At 41.8% G+C, this 24,116-nt stretch overlaps 1 long non-coding RNA gene across 1 annotated transcript; it reads left to right on the top strand.

Annotated features, from left to right (window-relative positions):
* Positions 1 to 1,710: 1,710 nt before the first annotated feature.
* LOC138909003 (uncharacterized) lies at positions 1,711 to 22,793 on the top strand. Its single transcript, XR_011415499.1, has 2 exons — positions 1,711 to 3,480; positions 22,518 to 22,793. It is a non-coding gene; the product is annotated as an uncharacterized lncRNA (long non-coding RNA).
* Positions 22,794 to 24,116: the final 1,323 nt, after the last annotated feature.

Genomic DNA, 24,116 nt, shown 5'->3' with positions numbered 1-24,116 from the left:
ATTGCCTCCTAAGGCTTCTACTTGGGAACAAATGCTGCCCAAGAAATTGCCTTCTCCTTCTTCAGCTCCTTCTAAAGGCACAAACTCTGTCACCACATCTTCTACAACAATGAAAATAAACCGAAAGCTGATGGAAAAGTCTAAAATTGGAGCTGAAAATTGATCAAAAGTTGCTTGATTTGACAGGAAAAAGTTCAAGTCTAATCTGAGCAGCATTAGTTCAGCTCAATATGTCTAACTTTAGAATTGTTGATAAATCGAAAGCTGATAACGAAGACAGTTTCTGCTTGAAGATCATCAAAAGCTAATGAGTGGATCTCATTGTAAAGAATTTGAGGTATATACCACTCAGAATGATCAAATGATGAAGATATGGGCTGTTAGCTTTTGATGATCTTGATGCATATGTCTATAGATTCTGATGCACATATCAAATTACAGAGTAAATTACTTTGCAGATATCAATGTAATAAAACTTTTTTTTTCATGTTCCATGAAATTCAGAGTAGATTGTTTCAATTTCTTCCTAATTGTACTTACTTCTATTAGTCTACTTTCTCACATTGCTTCCTATCCACTAAGCCTTTTAGAATTTCAAGAGCTATGAGGGATTCACAAAGAACAGCTAGAGAATGTCAGAGTTGGTCACAGCCTTCAAAATCTTGATTCTTGGGCCTTCAAACTACACATAAGAAAAATTCTTTGTACTCTTTTTTCAATCTAATTAAAAACTAGAAAGCAACATAAGTGAAATTCTGCTGATCAATTTGGAACATGAAGGTCCATTCCACTATTTTACTGCTTGTCCTTGTGTTAAATTTCCTTAAGTTTTCACTGGCTAATTGAGGAAATATTGAAAATCAAAGCATCACATAGCAGAGTATAACATCTCCCATGCTAAAATCTCATCAATTCAGGAATTTCAATCCTCATAGGAGTACAAAGAGAATGTGTTGGGACTTGGGGCTGTGACCCAAAATTTGTTTAATAGAGATGACTCAGTTCATTGTAAGTCACTGTACGAAATTCAACGATTGACTCATACCACTAAATACTTCATCAGAAAAACATATGTGATTAAGGATGAATTGTATTCTCTTCTGAAGAGCTTCTAGACATGTCACGACCTAAATTGAAGGTTGTGACCCGCACCCGACGAGCTTAACTCCCATCAGGCAAACCACTGATTGTCTTGTCTCAAACAACACCAGTCTTATCTCAATACACTTAATAAAGCAAAATAAGTTGAACATTACATGTTTGCACATGCTCCCTATTTAAATACAAACAAACTTGATAAAAAAAAAAAAATTTTATTTCAGTACTTATAAAAAGAAAATTACAAGTTACCGAAATTTTCAATAACTTCTATTGGTTCTTCACTTGAAATTGATCGCAGTTGTTCTTTTGCGTCCCGCTGTCTCCGATAGTTAGTATTTCACGATAGACATCGTCATCTTCTTGAATTATTTCTGAAAGGCCAAAGTTTCTTCTCTTTTAATATTTCAGCAAATCTTCGTATCCATCATTATAGAAATATTATTTCTAACAGTTGTTTTAGGAAAACCTTGAAAATCAGGATTATATGTTTCTTATATGTAACGTCTAAACCCGGACTAGTTAAGATTTGTTTCAGAACGAGGATCTCCCTCCTTAGCATTACCCTTAGTCAATCTATTACACATTTTTTACTAGTTTAGGAGCCATTTTTAATAATAAATAATTATAATTACAACAAATAGTAATACAAGTTTTATAAAAATAAATGCAAAAATTAATTTGAGTGCGAGAATATTAATTGAAACTAGAGATAGAATATTAGAGAGATAAGCCCCCTTTGGGCGAGGGGTGCCCATGCTTAGTCCATGGAGACGCCGGCCAGCACTACACCGGCGTGTCCTGTGGAAATTCAAGCTCCACCAACTGGAGCGACCAACCCCACGGAAGGAATTACTCTCAAACTTGACTATGCTTTAGCTATAGCAGCTCCAGCCAAAACAAACTCCAAAGGGATCCGACTGGGAGATTCCAATGTCAAAGCTAGGGTTTATACCAATAATGGAACGCTCGATGTGATCTTCAAAGCTAGTGATTACTATGAAGTGATGGCGGTGGAATTCAAATATACAATCACTGGCGAATTCTTGAGAACTCGATCAATATTAAGAGAATCCGGTCAGTTTTTGCTGAAAAGATTTCACTCAAAGGTGACTCGCACTATTTTTATTAATGTTACTAACGACGAGGATTGCGAAACTGTTTGGTTTAAACGCTCAATTGGAATTGATGGTCTTGTGATGTGACTTCAAAATGGTATCCGGATTTTAAGTAGGAAGAAGTTTCCCCAAGTGTTCCGGTCTGGGTACTATTGCCTGGACTCCCCTTTCACCGCCGCATATGGTATTATGTCAAACAAATTTTGGGTCTCGTTGGTGTTCCACTCTCTATGAACATAGCCATCGATAATAGAACAAGGCCAAGCATGGCTAAGGTTAGAATTGAGGTGGAATTAACTAAACCACTTCTCCAATCTGTTTGGGTGGGACAAGAAGAGGAAGTTAACCCACTCAAGGGATTCACTCAGAAACTTAAGTATGAAGGGGTACCAAAGTATTGTAAATATTACAATCTGCTGGGATATTCTCTATTACAGTATAGAGTAGTAGAAAAAGAGAAAGAAATGGAGAAGGAGAAAGAGAATGAGAAGGAGAAGGAGAAGGAGAAGGAAATAAATACTCATGCACAGAATGATGAGCAACATAAAAACGAGGACAACAAAACTAGTACAACGAGGAAGAAACCTAAGAGCAATAAATGGAGCTTCAACTCAAGCTATCAAGAATAATTTTAACAATGCAGGTGCTAGCACCGAAGTGATGAAGGGGAACAATTCTGATAAATTGAAAAAGAAGCTGGAAAGGAACAAAGGAGACAAACATGAAAAGGCCAAAGAACCAATTGAACCTCAACAAAATGCTATTACTGATAAAAAAAACCGGTCAGCAGGATAATTCTGGAGAGGGAAGTTCTAAAAATCAAGACATCTATCAAACACACAATCAATAACTGGAGACCAAGCACAACCAACAGAATATAAGAAAGAGAAGGAAAAAGGCACCGGCAAGACTGCTACAAGTAAAAAACAGGATGCAAACAAAGAGGAAAACAAAATGCATTAACAATGGTATGGATATGGTAAATGATAAAGATGATGACAAGAATAACAAAGATCAGCTAACTACCCAAGCCAGAGCAAAGATGATAAGGTAGCTCAATGTAACTCTGACAATAGCACAAATCAGAAGGAGGGACAGCCCAGAACTCGAATTGAATCTTCTCAAAGTGCAAAGGAAATACAAGAAATGAGTGGACAATTGATAGTCCACCTAGGACCTATCATAGTGATTGCTCCTAACACAACTAATACACAGGAGACTGACTTGGAGATGGATAATGTGACGACTCAACCGGCCGTCTCGTGTATTGTAGCTCTGTCCCCCTGTTTATTACTTATTTTGTGTTCACTTGTGATTACTGACTTGCTGGGATGGTTGGTTTGGTTCCGGGTATGTTTCGCAGTAAATTAGGACACTTAGTCCCAAGTTTAGAAGGTTAAGTTGAAAGAGTTGAACGGATATTGACTTTTGTGTAAATTACTCCGGAATGGAGTTTTGATGATTTCGATAGTTTCGTATGGTGATTTTGGATTAAGGCGTATGTCCGGATTTGGATTTGGAGGTCCGTAGGTCATTTTGGCTTGAATTGGAGAAAGTTGGAAAGTTGAAGGTTTGGAAGGTTGAGAAGTTTAACCGAGAGTTGACTTTGTTGATACCGGGCTGGGATTTTGGTTCTGGGAGTTGGAGTAGGTCCGTTGTGTCATTTATGACTTATGTGCAAAATTTTAGGTCAATCGGAGTTGGTTTGATATGAGTTGGCATTAGTTTTAGAAGTTGGAAGTTCATTAGTTCATTAGGCTTGAATTGGGGTGCGATTCATGATTTTGATGTTGTTTGATGTGATTTGAGGCTTCGACTAAGTTTATATCGTATTTTAGGACTTGTTTGTATGCTTGGATGGCGTCCCAAGGGCCTCGGGTGTGATTTGGATCAAGTTCGGACTCATTTTGGACATGGAGGAGTTGGTGATTTTCTGGTATCTGGTTTCCTTTTTCACGATCGCGAGAAGAGGGACGCGATCGCGAAGAGTCATTTCTGGCAGCTGGGCATTTGTTCTATGCATTCGTGAGGTTGTGGACGTGATCACGAAGTTCTGAACTTTTGTGTAACACAAACGCGGGTGGATGAACGCATTCGCGAAGAATGAAGGAGAGGCCTGGATTTTCACGTGGTTGTTCATTGCGATCACGTGAGGCTGTCCGCGATAGCGTAGGTTTGGGTGACTGGTCACTGCGTTCGCGATTCGCGTAGAAGTGTTTTGCTACTGAAGGCTTTTGTTCTTCGCAATCGCGAGGGACATTCCCCGATCGCGAAGTGTAATCACTAGGCAGCAAGTTTTAAAATCCCAAATCGAGGGTTAGAGTATTATTTCACATTTTGAGTCATAGAGCTCGATTTTGGACGATTTTGGAGGGGATTTTCATACCTTGGATCAGGGTAAGTGTTTTTGACTCGGATATGTTATTATATCATAATTTCATCTTTATTTTTAGCATTTAATTAGTGAATTAAAGTGAAGAAATGAGGAATTTTGTGGAAACTTTAACAAAATAAAAATGGAGGTTTAAAGGTCGATTTGAGGTCGGAATTGGATGATTTTGGTAAGGTTAGACTCGTAATCAAATGGGTGTTCGGAATTGAATTTTGCCGGGTTCCTTGGTGCGGGCTCGTGGTTGACTTTTTGATTTTGGTTAAAGATCTTAGCTTTATCATTTGGAATCAATTGCTATAACTTTTATTGATAGTATTTCGTGTTTTTGACTAGATTCGAGCCTTCCTGAGGTTAGTACGTGAGGGAAGGGCTTGTTAAGAGAGTAGTTTGGCTTTCTTGAGGTAAGTATATTGTCTAAACTTGGTTGAGGCATTAGTTTCCTGAGTTATTTATGATAGCTACGTGCTATGGGTGGCGCATGTGTGTGGGGTTGAGCCAATATGTGTGCACCGGGGGTACTATTTTCATGCTCGGGGAAGTATTTAGGCTATGACATGCCTTGAAATGATTGATAAGCTTCAAGTTGATATGTTTCTCCTATTTTTACCCCTATTTGAGCTATTTGTACCATATTTGAGATTTTGTTGATGTTATTCTTCCGATTGAACCTGATAAACTGTTAATTCATGATGATAATTGTCTGTACTAGCTGTGATAGCATGCATTGCACATGCCTACACTATAGCATGTTGTTTATACTAGTACAGGAGTATGGACTTGATATTCATTGATCATGTACATGTATTTTCGCATATTTGCTTTCTCTGTGTTATGAGCTGGACTGGTAGCCTATGACCACGCCGGGCGGATTGTGATATTATTGGCACGTGAGTTGTCCGTGTGTATCCACTTATTGATATTATTATGACCTGGACTGGTAGCCTGTGACCACGCCGGGCGGATTGTGATATTATTAGCAAGTGAGTTATCCGTGCGGTTGATTCTATTAGCACGTGAGTTTTCCGTGCAGCGTGTGAATATGGATACATCTCCCGAGGGTTACCCTCTCATGTTTCTCTCTTGATGGTGTACACATGGTTATAGAGGAAAATTGATTAGTGATTTGGTATCGATACGGAAAGGTTGAGGAAAGTCTCGCTAGTGTTATTTTGGAATTGCATTTCGTCTTTACTTGTAATTTTCATGGTTTATTATCTGATTATCTGCATATCATCTTATATGCTGTACCCGTGACTGAGTAGAGATTTTGAGTAATTGTACACATACACACACACAGATAGTCCTCTCAGTATCTTATACATGTTCACATTACTGTTCTGTACTTGTGGGATTATATGAAACTGTATAGGTTGTAGCAGGTATAATTTATAATTCTTGTTTCTTTTACCTCGCCGTGGTTAGTTACGATACTTATTGAGTACATTGGGTCAGTTCTACTCATACCATACTCTATACTTAATTGTGCAGATCCAAGTGTAGGGACCTGTCACGACCCGAAATTCCCACTGTCGGGACCGTGATGGCACCTAACATTTCACATGCTAGACAAGCCAACGTTAGAGAATCATTAAACCAAATCCTTATTTCCATCCAGTAAATAACAATAATTAGCTAAGATGAAATATAGGGAGTGCGGAATAATATAAAAACTGCAGTAATTTCTACTACCCGGATCTGGAGTCACAATTTACGAGCATTCTAGAATTCACTACAAGTAATAGTCTGAAAGAAATACAACTGTTTGGATGAAAGAAACAGTAAAACAGAAAAAGATAGGCGATGACTTCAAGGTCTGTGAACGCCGACAGATCTACCTTGAGTCTCCAGATAACGGTCCAATAGCGAAAATCTCGATCAACCCGAGCCGGTACCAAAATCTTCACAGAAAGTATAGAGTGCAGTATCAGTACAACCGACCCCATATACTGGTAAGTGTCAAGCATAACCTTGATGAAGTAGTGATGGGGCTAAGATAAGGCACCTACAAATCAACGTGTACAATTTAACAGTGTATATACAAATAACAGTAATAAAGAGCTAGATAGGAAATATCAGGAGGGGAAACATGCTGGGGAAAATAGGAGATAAGGAACTATAGCAGAATGATAACTGGAACAACCAATATACTATGAATCAACAGAAACAACGAATACAGTAAAGGAAAAATGCACGGCATCACCCTTCGTGCTTTTACTCTCAATCTCACCATAAAAACAATAGAAATGGCACGGCATCACCCTTCGTGCACTAACTCTCATATCATGGCATGGCATCATCCTTCGTGCATTAACACTCACAATGTGGCACGGCATCACCCTTCGTGCTTTTATATTCACAATATGGCACGGCATCACCTTTCGTGCTTTTACACTCACAATATGGCACGGCATCACCCTTCGTGCATTAACTCTCATATCATGGCACGGCATCACCCTTCGTGCATTAACACTCTCCCTTACCATAATGCAATGAATAAATAACAACAGGGAGATAGAATAACAAGTACAAGCTTTACTTTAATATTTGATTCCACAATATCAATCTCAACTTCGAAATAAATACTCAATTATCACCAGAAGATCCGTAAACATGATAAGAACGATTAATTTAACAACATTAGACTAAACCTGTAGCAATTAGGCATGGGAAAGAGACAATATAAGAAAAATGGGAGAAACGGGGAAAACAGGTAAATTGGCGGCACATAAGTACTCGTCACCTCACATATACGCCGCTCACATTAATTTCACATAGCAAATAATCTGAGGTTCCTAATTCCCTCAAGTCAAGGTTAACCACGACACTTACCTCGCTCTAAAGGCCACTCAATACTCAATCATATCTTTTCCTATAGAATCCACCTCCAAACCACTCGTATCTATTCAAAAACGACTCAATAATATCAAATATTGCTAAAGGAATTAATTACATTGCATAAATTTAGATTTCCCAAATTTTCCTCCAAAAAGTCAAAAATCGACCCCGGGCCCGCTTGGTCAAAACCCGAGGTTCAGACCAAAATCCATTTACCCATTCACCCCAAGCTCGGATATATAAGTGGTTTTGGAATCCGACCTCAAATTGAGGTCTAAATCTTCAAATTTCCGAAATCCCTAGTTTCTACCCAAACTCCTAATTCTAGCATGAAAACTCTAGATTTTAGGTTGAAAATTTATGAAATGAAATGTGTAATTGAAAGAAAATGGTTTAGAATCACTTACCAACACTTTGGGGAAGAAATTATCTCTTGAAAATCGCCTCTAGTCCGTTTGTTTTATGAAAAGTTGGAAAAATGGCTTAATCCTATGTTTGATTCTGTTTTAAGTGTTGGGCGACAGTGTTCAACGCGTTCGCGAGAACACTATCACGTTCGCGAGAACACTATCACGTTCGCAAAGAGTACAGGCTGCCAAGCCTTCGCGTTCGCGAGACCTTTCTCGCGTTCGCGATGGTTGCCCCCCTCTGGCCTTCGCATTCGCGAGATCTCGCTCGCGTTCGCGATGAAGGAAAGACCGACCCACCCTCCCCCAGGTCCCTAACACTACGCGTTCACGATGAGCTGGTCGCGTTCGCGAAGGGTAAAGCCCCCATGGCTTCGTGTTCACGACCAAGCCTTCGCGTTCGTGATGAGTAAAAACTCACCCTGACCAGCTTACCCTTCGCGTTCGCGAGAGTACCTTCGCGAACGCGAAGAGGAGCATACCAGAACAGCTGCTGCAGCAAAAATATCAGATTTTCCAAGTCCAAAACATCCCGTAGCCTATCCGAAACTCACCCAAGCCCTCGGGGCTCCAAACCAAACATGCACACAAGTCTAAAAATATCATACAAACTTGCTCGCAGCGATCAAATTGCCAAAATAACACCTAGAACTACGAATTTAGCACCAAATCCACTGAAATTTTCAAGAACACTTTAAAATTTCTATTTTCTCAACTGGATGTTCGAATCACGTCAAACCAACTCCATTTCTCACCACATTTCACAGATAAGTCATAAATATTATATTAGACCTATACCGGGCTTCAGAACCAAAATACGGACCTGGTATCAACAAAGCCAAACATCAACCATTCATAACAACAATTAATTTTCAAACTTTCAATTTTCATCAAAAATTTATAACTCGAGCTAGGGACCTCCGAATTCGATTCCGGGCATACGCCCAAGTCCCATAATTCGATACGGACCTACCTGGACCGTCAAAACATAGATCTGGGCTTGTTTACCAAAAATATTGACCGAAGTCAACTAAAATTAACTTTTAAGGTAAAAATTCTTATTTTCTTCAATTTTCAACATAAAATCTTTTCGGAAACATGCCGGACTACGCACGCAAATCGAGGAGGGTAAAAATGAGATTTTAAGGCTTAAGAGCATAGAATTGAGTTCTAAAATGTAAGATGACCTTTTGGGTCATCACATTCTCCACCTCTAAAACAACCGTTCGTCCTCGAACGGACATAGAAAAGTACCTGAGCTGGTGAAAAGGTGGGGATATCTACCCCGTATATCGGACTCGAACTCCCAAGTAGCTGCCTCAACAGGCTGACCTCTCCACTGAACTCGAACTGAAGGGTAACTCTTTGATCTCAACTGGCGAACTTGCTGGGCTAGAATAGCCACCGGCTCCTCCTCGTAAGTCAAATCCTTGTCCAACTGGACAGAGCTGAAATCTAACACATGGGACGGATCGCCGTGATACTTTCGAAGCATGGACACATGGAACACCGGATGAACTACTGATAAACTAGGTGGCAATGCAAGCTTGTAAGCCACCTCCCCCACTCTCTCCAGAATCTCAAAAGGTCTGATATCCCTAGGGCTCAACTTGCCCTTCTTTCCGAACCTCATTACACCCTTCATGGGTGATACCCGAAGCAACACTCTCTCCCCGACCATGAATGCAACATCACGAACACTGTGGTCGGCATAACTCTTCTGCCTGGACTGAGCTGTGCGAAGTCGATCCTGAATAATCTTGACCTTATCCAGGGCATCATGTACTAAGTTTGTGCCCAACAACCGAGCCTCCCCCGGCTCGAACCACCCAAATGGCGACCGGCACCTCCTATTGTATAATGCCTCATAGGGAGCCATCTGAATGCTCGACTGGTAGCTGTTGTTGTAGGCGAACTCTGCAAGGGGTAAGAACTGATCCCACGATCCTCCGAAATCTATAACACATGCGCGAAGCATATCCTCCAAGATCTGAATAGTGCGCTCGGACTGCCCGTCTGTCTGAGGATGAAACACTATGCTCAAATCAACCCGCATGCCCAACTCACGCTGTACTGCTCTCCAAAAGTGCGAGGTGAAATTCGTACCTCGATCAGAAATGATAGACACGGGCACACCGTGAAGGCGGACGATCTCGCGGATGTGAATCTCTGCCAACCGCTCCGAAGAATAAGTAACTGCCACAACAATGAAATGCGCTGACTTAGTCAGCCTGTCCACAATGACCCAAATGGCATCGAACTTCCTCTGAGTCCGTGGAAGTCCAACAACGAAATCCATAGTGATACGCTCCCACTTCCACTCAGGAATCTCTATCTTCTGAAGCAAACCACCAGGTCTCTAATGCTCGTACTTGAATTGGTGACAATTTAGACACCGAGCTACATATACAACTATATCCTTCTTCATCCTCCTCCACCAATAATGCTACCGCAAGTCCTGATACATATTGGAGGCGCCCAGATGAATAGAATACCGGGAACTGTGGGCCTCCTCTAGAATTAACTCACGAAGTCCATCCACATTAGGCACGAAAACACGACCCTACATCCTCAAAACTCCATCATCTCCGACCGTAACCTGCTTGGCATCACCATGTCGCTCCGTGTCACTAAGGACAAGCAAATGAGGGTTATCATGCTGCCGCTCCATGATACGCTCAAACAAAGAAGACCGAGCAATTGTACAAGCTAGAACACAACTGGGCTCAGAAACATCCAACCTCACGAACTAGTTGGATAGGGCCTGAACATCCAATGCAAGCGATCTCTCACCAACTGGAATATAAGCAAGGCTACCTATACTAGCTGACTTTCTACTCAAAGCATCGTCCACTACATTGGCCTTCCCGAGATGATACAATATGGTGATATCATAGTCTTTCAATAGCTCCAACCACCTCCTCTGCCTCAAATTGAGCTCGTTCTGCTTTAACAAATACTGCAAGCTCCGATGATCCATAAATACCTCACATGGTACGCCGTAAATATAGTGCCTCCAAATCTTCAGCGCATGAATAATGGCTGCCAACTCTAAGTCATGAACAGGGTAATTCTTCTCGTGAACCTTCAGCTGCCGCGAAGCATATGCAATAACCTTGCCACCTTGCATCAATATCGTACCCAGACCAATACTAGATGTGTCACAATATACTGTATAAGATCCTGAGTAACAGTCATACTGCCCTGCTGGAGACGCTCGAACTGACGACGACACTCCTCTCTCAATGTGATAGGCAAAAACTTCTCTAGCAAGAGCTGAGAGAACTGATCCCAAGTAAGAGCAGGCGACCCCGCTGGTCTGGTCAACAAATAATCTCTCCACCATTTCTTGGCGGAACCAGTCATTTGAAATGCAACAAAATCAACCTCATTGGTCTCCACTATACCCATGTTCCGTAGAACCTCATGACAATTGTCAAGATACTCCTGGGTTCCTCTGAAGGAGCACCACTGAAGTGAACCGGGAAGAGCTTGGTAAACCTGTCCAATCTCCATAAAGCCTCAGAAGACATAACTAACCCATCACCGGTCTGTGCCGCCACAACCGGCTAAACTACTCCGACTGGATGAGCGGCCGGAGTCTGATATTAGGGAGCCATCTGCACCGGAGTGTGAGTAGCAGGAGTCTGGGCTCCTCCTTCAGCCTGAGAGACGGCCGGTGCCATGAGAAATGCGCTAGTCTGGGTCACACTCTCCAAAAGGCCCACCAAACAGACCAAAGCGTCCTGAAGCACTGGGGTGGCAATGAACCCCTCCGGAACCTGAGCTGGTCCGACAGGCACAACCTGGGCTGGAACCTCCTCATAAAACTCTACCTGAGGCTCCATCGCTGGTGCTGCTGCTCGGGCTATGGGCTGAGCCCTGCCCCTGCCTCAGCCTCTGGCCCGGCCTCGACCTCGACCTCTGCCCCTCGTAGGAGCTACCACTGGAGGCTCTGGCTGCTGCTCAGCCTAGGAAGTGGTATGTGTTCTCGCCATCTGCGAGAGAATAAGAGTGGAAGAGTTCAATAATTATTGAGAAAACAAAATCGCACGACAGAGAAGAATAGAAGTGAAATTTGTTCCTAAACTTCATAGCCTCTGGAAGATAAGCACAGACATCTCCGTACCAATCCTCCAAACTCTACTAAGCTCGCTCGTGAATCGTGAGACCTAGGCAACCTAGTGCTCCGATACCTACTTATCATGACCCAGAATTCCCACCGTCGGGACCGTGATGGCGCTTAACATATTACTAGCTAGGCAAGCCAACGTTAGAGAATCATTAAACCAAATCCTTATTTCCATTCAGTAAATAATAATAATTAGCTAAGATGAAATATAGTGAGTACGAAATGATATAAAAACTGCATTAATTTCTACCACCCAAATCTGGAGTCACAATTGACGAGCATTCTAGAATTCACTACAAGTAATAGTCTGAAAAAAATACAACTGTTTGGATTAAAGAAACAGTAAAACAGAAAAAGATAGGCGGGGACTTCAAGGTCTGTGAACGCCGACAGATCTATCTTGAGTCTTCGGATAATGGACCAACAGCAAAAATCTCGATCAACCCGAGCCGATACCAAAATCTGCACGAAAAGTGCAGAGTACAGTATCAGTACAACCGACCCCATGTACTAGTAAGTGTCAAGCCTAACCTTGACGAAGTAGTGATGAGGCTAAGGCAAGACACCTACAAATTAACCTGTACAATTTAACAGTGTATATACAAATAATAATAATGAAGAGTTAGACAGGAAACATCGGGACGGGGAAACATGCTGAGGGCAATACGAGATAAGGAACCACAGCAGAATGATAACTGGAACAACCAATATATTATGAATCAACAAAAACAACGAATACAGTAAAGGAAAAATGCACGGCATCACCCTTCATGCTTTTACTCTCAATCTCACCATATAAACTATAGAAATGGCACGGCATCACTCTTCGTGCACTAACTCTCATATCATGGCATGGCATCACCCTTCGTGCATTAACACTCACAATATGGCATGGCATCACCCTTCGTGCTTTTACACTCACAATATGGCACGGCATCACCTTTCGTGCTTTTACACTCACAATATGGCACGGCATCACCCTTCGTGCATTAACTCTCATATCATGGCACGACATCACCCTTCGTGCATTAACACTCTCCCTTACCATAATGCAATGAATAAGTAACAACAGAGAGATGAATAACAAGTACAAGCTTTACTTCAACATTTGATTCCACAATATCAATCTCAACTTCGAAATAAATACTCAATTATCACCAGAAGATCCGTAAACATGATAAGAACGATTAATTTAACAACATTAGACTAAACCTGTAGCAATTAGGCATGGGAAATAGACAAGTACTCGTCACCTCACATATACGCCGCTCACATTAATTTCACATAGCAAATAATCTGAGGTTCCTAATTCCCTCAAGTCAGGGTTAACCACGACACTTACCTTGCTCCAAAGTCCACTCAATACTCAATCACATCTTTTCCTTTAGAATCCACCTCCAAAGCACTCATATCTATTCAAAAATGACTCAATAATATCAAATATTGCTAAAGGAATTAATTACATTGCATAAATTTAGATTTCCCAAATTTTCCTCCAAAATGTCGAAAATCGACCCCGGGCCTGCTTGGTCAAAACCCGAGGTTCGGACCAAAATTCATTTACCCATTCACCCCCGAGCCCGTATATATAATTGGTTTTGGAATCCGACCTCAAATTGATGTCTAAATCCCCAAATTTTTGAAATTCCTAGTTTCTACCCAAACCCCTAATTGTACCATGAAAAATCTAGATTTTAGGTTGAAAATTTATGAAATGAAATGGGTAATTGAAAGAAAATGGTTTAGAATCACTTACCAACACTTTGGGGAATAAGTTATCTCTTGAAAATCGCCTCTAGTATGTTTGTTTTATGAAAAGTTGGAAAAATGGCTAAATCCCATGTTTGATTCTGTTTTAAGTGCTAGGCGACATTGTTCATCGCGTTCGCGAAGAGTATAGGCTACCAAGCCTTCGCGTTTGCGAGACCTTTCTCGCGTTCATGATGGTTGCTCCCCCCTGGCCTTCACGTTCGCGAGACATCGCTTGCGTTCACGATGAAGGAAAGACCGACCCCCCCCCCCCCCAGGTCCCTAACACTACGCGTTCGCGATAAGCTGGTTGCGTTCATGAAGGGTAAAGCCCCCATGGCTTCGCGTTCGCGAAGATTAAAAACTCACCCTGACCAGCTTACCCTTCGCGTTCGCGAGAGTACCTTCGCGAATGCGAAGAGGAACATATCAAAACAGCTGCTGCAACAAAAATATCAGATTTTCCTAGTCCAAAACATCCTGTAGCCTATCCGAATCTCACCTGAGCCCTCGGGGCTCCAAACTAAACATGCACACAAGTCTAAAAACATCATGCGAACTTACTCGCGCGATCAAATCACCAAAATAACAACTAGAACTACGAATTTAGCACCAAATCCAATAAAATTTTCAAGAACACTTTAAAATTTCTATGTTCTCTACTGGACGTCCGAATCATGTCAAACCAACTCGGTTTCTCATCAAATTTCACAGATAAGAAATAAATATTATATTGGACCTATACCGGGCTCCGGAACTAAAATACGGACCCGGTATCAACAAGGCCAAACATCAACCAATTCTTAACAACAATTAATTTTCAAACTTTCAATTTTCATCAAAAATTCATAACTCGAGCTAGGGACCTCCGAATTCGATTTCGGGCATACGCCCAGGTCTCATAATTCGATACGGACCCATCGAGACCATCAAAACATGGATCCGGGCCCGTTTACCAAAAATGTTGTCTGAAGTCAACTAAAATTAATTTTTAAGGTAAAAATTCTTATTTTCGTCAATTTTCAACAAAAAATCTTTCCGGAAACATGTCCGGACTGCGCACGCAAATTAAGAAGGGTAAAAATGAGATTTTTAAGGCTTAAGAGCACAGAATCAAGTTCTAAAACATAAGATGACCTTTTGGGTCATCACAGGACCAGTTATCAGCAATAGGCTTGCTTGTTGGATTATCTACGAGAGGCGAGGTAGACCTGCATCCTTGGTCGTAGTTTTGAATTGTCTTTTCCTTACATACTATTGTTACAGTTTAGATAGTGTTATTATTGTTCAGTTTCAGACTTGTATTATATTGTAGAGCTAATGACTCCGTATTTACCAGTTTCTAGGGAATTTAGCTTGTAGTAGGTGTATTTGGTTGTATTGAGCTATTCAGACTTATGTTATTTCTATAAGTGTCGTTGTTCTGTTTTCTTTATTGTTATGTTTCGGCTTGCCTAGCCGGTGTATTAGGCCCCATCATGACGGGTTAGGATTTTGGGTCGTGACAAGTTGGTATTAGAGGCCTAGGTTCATGGGTATTGCGAGTAATGAGCAAGTTTAGTAGAGTCTTGTGGATCAGTACGGAGACGTTTGTACTTATCTTCGAGAGGCTACCGAATTGTTAGGAAACTTTACTTTCTTGTATTCATGTCATGCTGATTTGTTATTTCTGGAATTTGAACTTGACTCTTCTATTCTCTCATAGATGGTGAGGACACGTACGACCGGATCAGGTGGACGACCACCAGTTCCACCAGCTAGGTCGTCGAGAGGCTGGGGCCGCCGTAGAGGCCGAGGTGTGGCTCGTGCTATAGCCAGAGCAGCACCTATGGAGCCACTAGTTACTCCAACTCAGGAGCAAATACCAGGTGTAGTTGAGCCAGTTGGACCAGCTCAGGCACCATTAGTTCCCATTGTGGCTCCTGGCCTTCAGGAGGCCTTAGCCTAGATTTTGACTGTATGCATGAGCCTTGCTCAGGCAGTCTCAGTTGCAGCTACACCAACCACTTATCAGGCCGGGGGAGGTGTTCAGACACCTGCCGCCCGTACTCCAGAGCAGGTAGTTAGGGACTCCAGACACCGAGGGTACTACCAACCCAGCTGGTTATTGCTGCTCGGGCCCAGGTTGACCCACATATGAGTGATGAGTAGTAGAAGAGACTAGAGCGGTTTAGGAGGCTTAAGGCTCCGGAGTTCAGTGGAGTAGAGTCGGAGGATGCTAAGGATTTTATTGATCGGTGTCAATGGATTCTTTGCACAATAGGTATTTTGGACACCAGTGGGGTCTCATTCACTACTTTTCAGCTGACCGGGGCAGCCTACTGATGGTGGCAGGCTTATGAGTTGAGCAGGCCAGCCGATGCAACACCACTTACATGGCCTAAATTCTCAGTTCTCTTCTTAGAGACGTTTGTCCCACAGACTCGCAGAGAGGAGTTACATAGACAGTTTGAGCAGCTAATCGAGGAGGGTATGATAGTGACTCAGTATGAGATGAGGTTTTCAGAGTTGGCTCGTCACACAGTATGGTTGGTTTCCACTGAGACGGAGAAGATTAGGAGGTTCATTGATGGCCTCAACTATCAATTACGCTTCATCACGGGTCGTGAGGTTGCGATGGGTACGAGGTTTGATGAGGTATTTCATATTTCTAGACACATAGAGATGGTTCACAGGCAGGAGCATAGGGAGCGGGAGGCCAAGTTCCCTTGTAGTTTAGGTGGTTTCAGCAGTGCCTCAACTAGAGGCCAGTCCTGTTACAGCAGAGGTCGTTCTTCTAGACCCGTTCAGGCAGCTCACCATGTCCCTCATGGTTCTTCAGTTAGCCACAGTTCTTACAGTGCACGCCCAGCTCAATCATCATTTAGTGTGTTGCCAGCATAGAGTTCTTATCATGCTTCATCTATACAGGGTTCCTCGGGCAGCTATTCAGACTATCAGGGGCAACAACTCCGTTAGAGTAGAGGTTGTTTTGAGTGCGGGAACTTGAGTCATCTCAAGAGGGATTTTCCCTGACTATTGGGTAGGGTTCCACAACAGAGTTCTCAGCCTATAATTCCAGCACCAGCAGCTACACCACTTGCAGAACCAGCTCGGTGTAAGGGCCCAGTTAGCTCGAGGCTGCCCTAGAGGGGGAGGTCAATCAGGTGGTGGTCAGGCCCCATTGCTACGCATTTCCAGCCAGACCAGAGGTGGTTGCCTCCGATGTCGTGATCACAGGTATTGTTTTAGTATGCCACAGGGATGCTTCGATATTATTTGATCCTAGTTCCACTTATTCATACATGTCATCATTCTTTGCTCGTTATTTGGATATGCCCCGTGATTCTTTAGTTATGCCTGTTCATGTATCTACACCGGTGGGTGACTCTATTGTTATGGACCGTGTGTATCGGTCATGTTTTGTGACTATTGGGGGATTTGAGACGAGGACTGATCTTTTGCTGCTTAGCATAGTTGACTTTTACGTGATTTTAGGCATGGTTTGGTTTTCATCATGTTACTCTATTTTGGATTGTCACGCTAAGACTGTAACATTGGCGATGCCGGGATTGCCTAGAGTTGAGTGGAGAGGTTCTCTGGACTATGTTTCCAGTAGAGTGATTTCATATTTGAAGGCCCAAAGGGTGGTTGGGAAGAGATATTTGGCATATTTAGCCTTTGGGAGGGATGTTGGTGTTAATACTCCTACTATTGAGTCCCACCCGGTAGTGAGAGAATTTTCGAATGTGTTTCCTGCAGACCTGCCAGACATGCCACTCGATAGGGATATTGATTTTGGTATTGACTTGGTGCCAGGCACTTAACCCATCTCTATTCCACCGTATCATAAGGCACCAACAGAGTTGAAAGAATTGAAAGAACAACTTTAGGAGCTACTTAATAAGGGATTTATCAGGCCTATTGTGTTGCCTTAGGGTGGACCGATTCTATTTGTGAAGAAGAAGGATGGTACTATACAGATGTGCATTGATTACAAATAGTTGGACAAAGTTACAATTAAGAACAAGTATCCACCTTGATGACTTATTTGACCCGCTTCAGGGTGCTAGAGTATTCTCTAAGATTGAATTGATGTCTGGGTATCACCAGTTGAAGATTTGGGATTTTGATATTCTAAAGGCGGCATTCAGGACCAGTTATGGTCACTATGAGTTTCTTGTGATGTCTTTTCGGCTGACCACGCCCCAACATCATTTATGTACCTGATGAACAGTGCATTCTAGCCATATCTTGATTATTTTGTCATAGTGTTCATTGATGATACACTGGTGTACTCACGCAGCCAGGAGGAGCAGGAGCAGCATCTGAGGATTGTACTACATTCCTTGAGGGAGAAGAAACTTTATGCTAAATTCTCCAAGTGTGAGTTTTTGCTTGATTCTGTGGCGTTCTTAGGGCACGTGGTGTCCAGTGAGGGGATCCAAACTTTATGCTAAATTCTCTAAGTGTGAGTTTTTGCTTGATTTTGTGGCGTTCTTGGGGCACGTGGTGTCTAGTGAGGGGATCAAGGTGGATCCGAAGAAGATTGAAATAGTTGAGAGTTGGCCCAGACCGTGTTCGGTGACTGAGATTCAGAGTTTTCTTGGTTTGGCCGGATATTATCACCATTTTGTAGAGGGTTTCTCATCCATTGCTGCACCTTTGACCAGATTGACCCAGAAGGGTGCCCCATTCAGGTGGTCAGATGAGTGTGAGAAGAGCTTTCAGAAGCTCAAGACTACCTTGACCATAGCTCTAGTTCGAGTGTTGCCCTCAGTTTCGGGCTCATATACGGTTTATTGTGATATTTCTTGGATTGGTATTGGGTATTTCTTGATGCAAGAGGGTAGGGTGATTGCTTATGCTTCCCGCTAGTTGAATCCCCATGAGAAGAACTACCCCGTTCATGATTTAGAGTTGGTAGCCATTGCTCATGCATTAAAGATTTGGAGGTATTATCTCTACGGTGTGTCTTGTGAGGTATTTACAGATCATCGGAGTATACAACACTTGTATAAGTAGAAGGATCTAAATTTGAGGCAGTAGAGATGGTTGGAGCTAGTAAAAGACTATGATATCAACATTTTGTATCATCTTGGGAAGGCCAATGTGATGGCTGATGCCTTGAGTAGAAAGACGGAGATCATGAGTAGCCTTGCATATATTCCAGTCGGTGAGAGACCTCTAGCATTGGATATTCAGGCTTTGGCCAATCAGTTCGTGAGGTTAGATGTTTCGGAGCCTAGTCGGGTGCTTGCTTGCGTGGTTTCTCGTTCTTCTTTGTATGAGTGCATCAGAGAGCGTCAGTATGACGATTCCCATTTGCTTGTCCTTAAGGAAATGTTACAGAACGGTGATGCCAAAGAGGTTTCTATTGGATATGATAGGGTGTTGCGAATGTAGGGTCGAATTTGTGTGCCCAATGTGGATGGGTTACGTGAGTTGATTCTATAAAACGCCCACAGTTCACGGTATTCCATTCATCTGGGTATCGTGAAGATGTATCCTGACTTGAGGTAGTATTATTGGTGGATATGAATGAAGAAAGATATAGTAGAGTATGTGACTCGGTGCTTGAACTATCAACAAGTGAAGTACGAGCATCAGAGGCAGGGCGGTTTGCTTCAAAAACTTGAGATCCTCAAGTGGAAATAGGAGCGTGTTGCCATGGATTTCGTTGTTGGCTCCCACGGACTTTGAAGTAATTTGAAGCAGTTTGGGTGATTGTGGATCGGTTGAATAAGTCCGCACATTTCATTCCGGTTGTGACCACTTATTCTCCAAAGCGGCTGGCACAGATCTATATCCGCGAGATTTTTAGTCTTTATGGCGTGCCAGTGTCCACTATTTCTGATCGGGGAACACAATTCACATCACAATTTTTGAAGAGTTGTGCAGCGAGAGTTGGGCACACGGGTTGAGTTGAGTACAATGTTCCACCACTCCCAGACTGACGGACAGTCCGAGTGCACCATTAAGATTTTGGAGGATATGCAACGCGCTTGTGTTATGGATTTCGGAGGTTCTTGGGATCCGTTTCTACAGCTTGCTGAGTTTGCCTACAAAAACAACTACCAATCAAATATTCGGATGATTCCTTACGAGGCCTTATATGGGAGGCGGTGTCGTTTTTCAGTTGGTTGGTTTGAGTCGGGATAGGCTAGGTTGTTGGGTACTGATTGGGTTCGGGATGCCTTGGAGAAAGTCAAGTTGATTCAGGATCGTCTTCGTGTAGCTCAGTCTAGGCAGAAGACTTACGCTGATTGGATGGTTTGTGATGTTGCCTAGATGGTGGGAGAGAAGGGATTGCTCATAGTTTCACCCATGAAGGTGTTATAAGGTTCGGGAAGAAGTCCAAGTTGAGCCCTCGGTATGTTGGTTTGGTTCCGGAGATATTTCGGAGTGAATTGGGACACTTAGTCCCAAAGTTGGAAGCTTAAGTTAAAAGAGTTAATCGGATGTTGACTTTTGTGTAGACGACTCCGGAATGAAGTTTTGATGATTCTTACAGCTTCGTATGGTGATTGTGGACTTAGGCGTATGTCCGGATTTGGATTTGGAGGTCCGTAGGTCATTTTGGCTTGAATTGGCGAAAGTTGGAAAGTTGAAGGTTTGGAAGGTTGAGAAGTTTGACCGAGAATTGACTTTGTTGATACCGGGTTTGAATTTTAGTTTTGGGATTTAGAGTAGGTTCATTGTGTCATTTATGACTTGTGTACGAAATTTGAGGTCAATTGGAGTTGGTTTGGTATGATTCGACATTAGTTTTGGAAGTTGGAAGTTTATTAGTTCATTAGGCTTTAATTGGGATACGATTCGTAATTTTGATGTTGTTTGATGTGATTTGAGGCTTCGACTAAGTTCATATCATGTTTTAGGACTTACTGGTATGTTTGGATAGGGTCCCGGGGGCCTCGGGTCTAATTCGGATCAAGTTCGGACTCATTTTAGACTTGGAGGAGTTGCTGATTTTTTGCTATCTGATTTCCTCTTTCGCGATCGCGAGAAGAGGGACGCGATCGCGAAGAGTCATTTCTGGCAGATAGGCATTTGTTCTATACGTTCGCGAGGTTGTGGACGCGATCGCGAAGTTCTGAGCATTTGTGCAACGCGAACACGGGTAGATGAATGCGTTCGCGAAGAAGGAAGGCGAGGCCTGGAATTTCACGTGGTTGTTCATCACGATCACGCGAGGCTGTCCGCGATCGCGTAGGTTTGGGTGAGTGGTCACCGTGTTTGCGATCTGGTGAGCGCATTCGTGTAGAAGGTTTTTGCTACTGAAGACTTTTGTTCTTCGCGATCGTGAGTGACTTTGCGCGATCGCGAAGTGTAATCACTGGGCAGCAAGTTTTAAAATCCCAAATCGAGGGTTAGAGTATTATTTCACATTTTGAGTTGTAGAGCTCGGTTTTGGGCGATTTTGGAGAGGATTTTCACGTATTGGATCAGAGTAAGTGTTTTTGACTCGATTTGTTATTTTATCATGATACCAACTTTATTTTTAGCATTTAATTAGTAAATTAAAGTGCAAAAATCGGGGATCTTGTGAAAACATTTCAAAAATTAAAAAATGAGGTTTGAAGGTCGATTTGAGGTCGTTATTGGATGATTTTGGTATGGTTGGACTCGTAATCGAATGGGTGTTTGGAATTTTTGAATTTTATCAGGTTTTGAGGTGATAGATATTATTGATAGTATTACATTATTTTGACTAGATTCGAGCCTTCCGGAGGTTGATACGCGTGAAGGGCTTGTTAAGAGAGTAGTTTGGCTTGCTTGTGGTAAGTATCTTGTCTAAACGTGGTTGAGGCATTAGTTGCCTGAGATATTTGTGATAACTACATGCTATGGGTGGCGCATGTGCGTGGGGTTGAGCCCATATGTGTGCACCGGGATACTGTTTCCATGCACAGGGTAGTGCTTAGGCTATGACATGCCTTAAAATGATTGATAAATTTACCCCTCTGTGAGCTATTTGTACCATATTTGAGATTTCGTTGAGGATATTCTTCTGGTTGAACCTAATAAACTATTAATTCATGATGGAAATTGTCTATTCTATCTGTGATAGCCCATATTGCACATGCCTACACTATAGCATGTTGTTTATACCAGTCCAAGAGTATGAACTTGATAATCATTGATCATGTATATGTATTTTCGCATGTTTGCTTTCTCTGTGTTATGAGCTGGACTGGTAGCCTGTGACCACGCCAGGCAGATTGTGATATTATTTTCATATGAGTTGTCTGTACGGATTCAGTTATTGATATTATTAGCACGTGAGTTATCCGTGCGATTGATTCTATTAGTACGTGAGTTGTCCGTGCAGCACATGAGTTGTCCGTGCAGCGTGTAGATACGGATCCACCCCCCTAGGGTCACCCTCTTATGTTTCTCTCCTGATGGTGTACACGCAGTTATTGAGGAAAACTGATTAGTGATTTTGTATCGACATGGAAAGGTTGAGGAAAGTCTGGCCAGTGTTATTTTGAAATTGCATTTCATCTTTACTTGCAATTTCCATGGTTTATTATCTGTTTATCTGTATATTATCTTATATGCTGTACTCGTGAACAAGTAGAGATTTTGAGTAATTGTACACACACACAGATAGTCCTCTCAGTATTTTATACATGTTCACATACTGTTATGTATATGTGGGATTATATGAAACTGTACAGGTTGTAGCAAGTATCATTTATAATTCTTATTTTTTTTTCCCTTGCCGTGGTTAGTTATGAAACTTATTGAGTACATTGGGTTAGTTGTACTCATACTACACTTTGTACATAATTGTACAGATCCCAGGTGTGGGGGCCAGTTATTAGCAGTAGGCTTGATTGTTGGACTATCTACGAGAGGCGAGGTAGAGCTGCATCCTTGGTCGTAGTTTTGACTTGTGTTTTCCTTACATACTATTGTTACAGTTCCGACAGTGTTATTATTGTTAATTTTCAGATTTGTATTCCGTTGTAGAGCTCATGACTCCGTATTTACCAGTTTTTAGGGGATTTACCTTGTATTAGATGTATTTGGTTGTATTGAAAAATTCAGATTCTATAAGTTCCGTTGTTCTATTTTTTTTATTGTTATATTTCGGCTTGCTTAATCGGTGTGTTAGGCGCCATCACGACGTGTTGGAATTTTGAGTCGTGACAGATAATATCATGGAAGAATCATCAGAGGAGGAACAAACATGTAATCAAGAAGGGGCAATTTCCAAGATTCAAAAACTCCAAACCCTATTTCTAATGAGTTGGAAGACATTACTTCAAAACAAGGACCGACACCAAGAGGCACAAAACAAGGACACAAGAAAAAAAGAGGGCACGTTGGACAAATTAATCAAGCAGGACTTCTACAATCAAGACAACAAGACAAACCACTTTCTCCAAATAAATTCCAATGATTAGAGCGATTATTTGGAATATAAGGGGAATGATATCTAATAGAGATTTTGACAGACTTTTGAGACTTGTCAAAATGCACAAGGTTAATTTTATAGCACTGCAAGAACCTTTTTTGATGCCTTCTCAAATAGAAGAGTTCATGTGTATACTTGGTTTTGATAATGCTATCTCTAACAGTAATAGCAAAATTTGGTGCTTCTGGGATCATACTCTCAGTTGCTACCTTATCTCCCAGCACAAGCAACAACTTTCCTTCAAGATTAATTAGGTAGGAGAATTATATTACATATGGCTTACTGCAGTATATGCTAGCACTAATGCTAGGAGAAAAAGAAGATTATGCAGGCAATTGAGAAATGTTCATACTCTTGTGGGGGCCCTTGGGCTGTAGGTGGTGACTTTGATATTATTCTTTCTCCGGATGAAAAGAAGGGAGGACTTCTCCACACTCTATCTGAGAGCTTGGACTTTATTAACTATTGACGAGCGCAAAGCACAACACAAAATTGATGCTCGCTAGCCAAAGATAGTATAGTTAAATTATCATCTTTATAGAGATTGGATTTAAATAATGCTCTAGTAATTTATGGTTTAACTACTATTCAGGATGGTCAGAACTTAATTTGGAATGACTATGAACTACGATTAACTACTAAAGTAGAGCAATTGGTAATTGACTGCAAAGAACTAGAGATTAGCAGAGTTGGTTTCTTATCAATGTGAGAAATAAGTGTTTTGACATGATAGGTGCAAGGTTGTAATTCTGGATATCGTACTGTTATATTTCACTCTTGAGGTTCCATCGATTCTCATGAACTCAATAGGTGATTATCTTATACTTCCGATTCAGACTCCCCTCTCGCTTAAATCTAATTTTTTCAAATAAACTAATATGAAGTGCGCTGAAACTTGCAAGAATCTATTGGTAGGACTGATCTAAGAGAAACTTATCGCGAATATTTCTCAATCTTAATTTAAACGATAACTCAA

Source organism: Nicotiana tomentosiformis, chromosome 4, assembly GCF_000390325.3.
Source record: "Nicotiana tomentosiformis chromosome 4, ASM39032v3, whole genome shotgun sequence".
NCBI lineage: Eukaryota > Viridiplantae > Streptophyta > Magnoliopsida > Solanales > Solanaceae > Nicotiana > Nicotiana tomentosiformis.
Note: the sequence above shows the minus strand (reverse complement) of the source record. Positions and strands in the feature narration are given on the sequence as shown.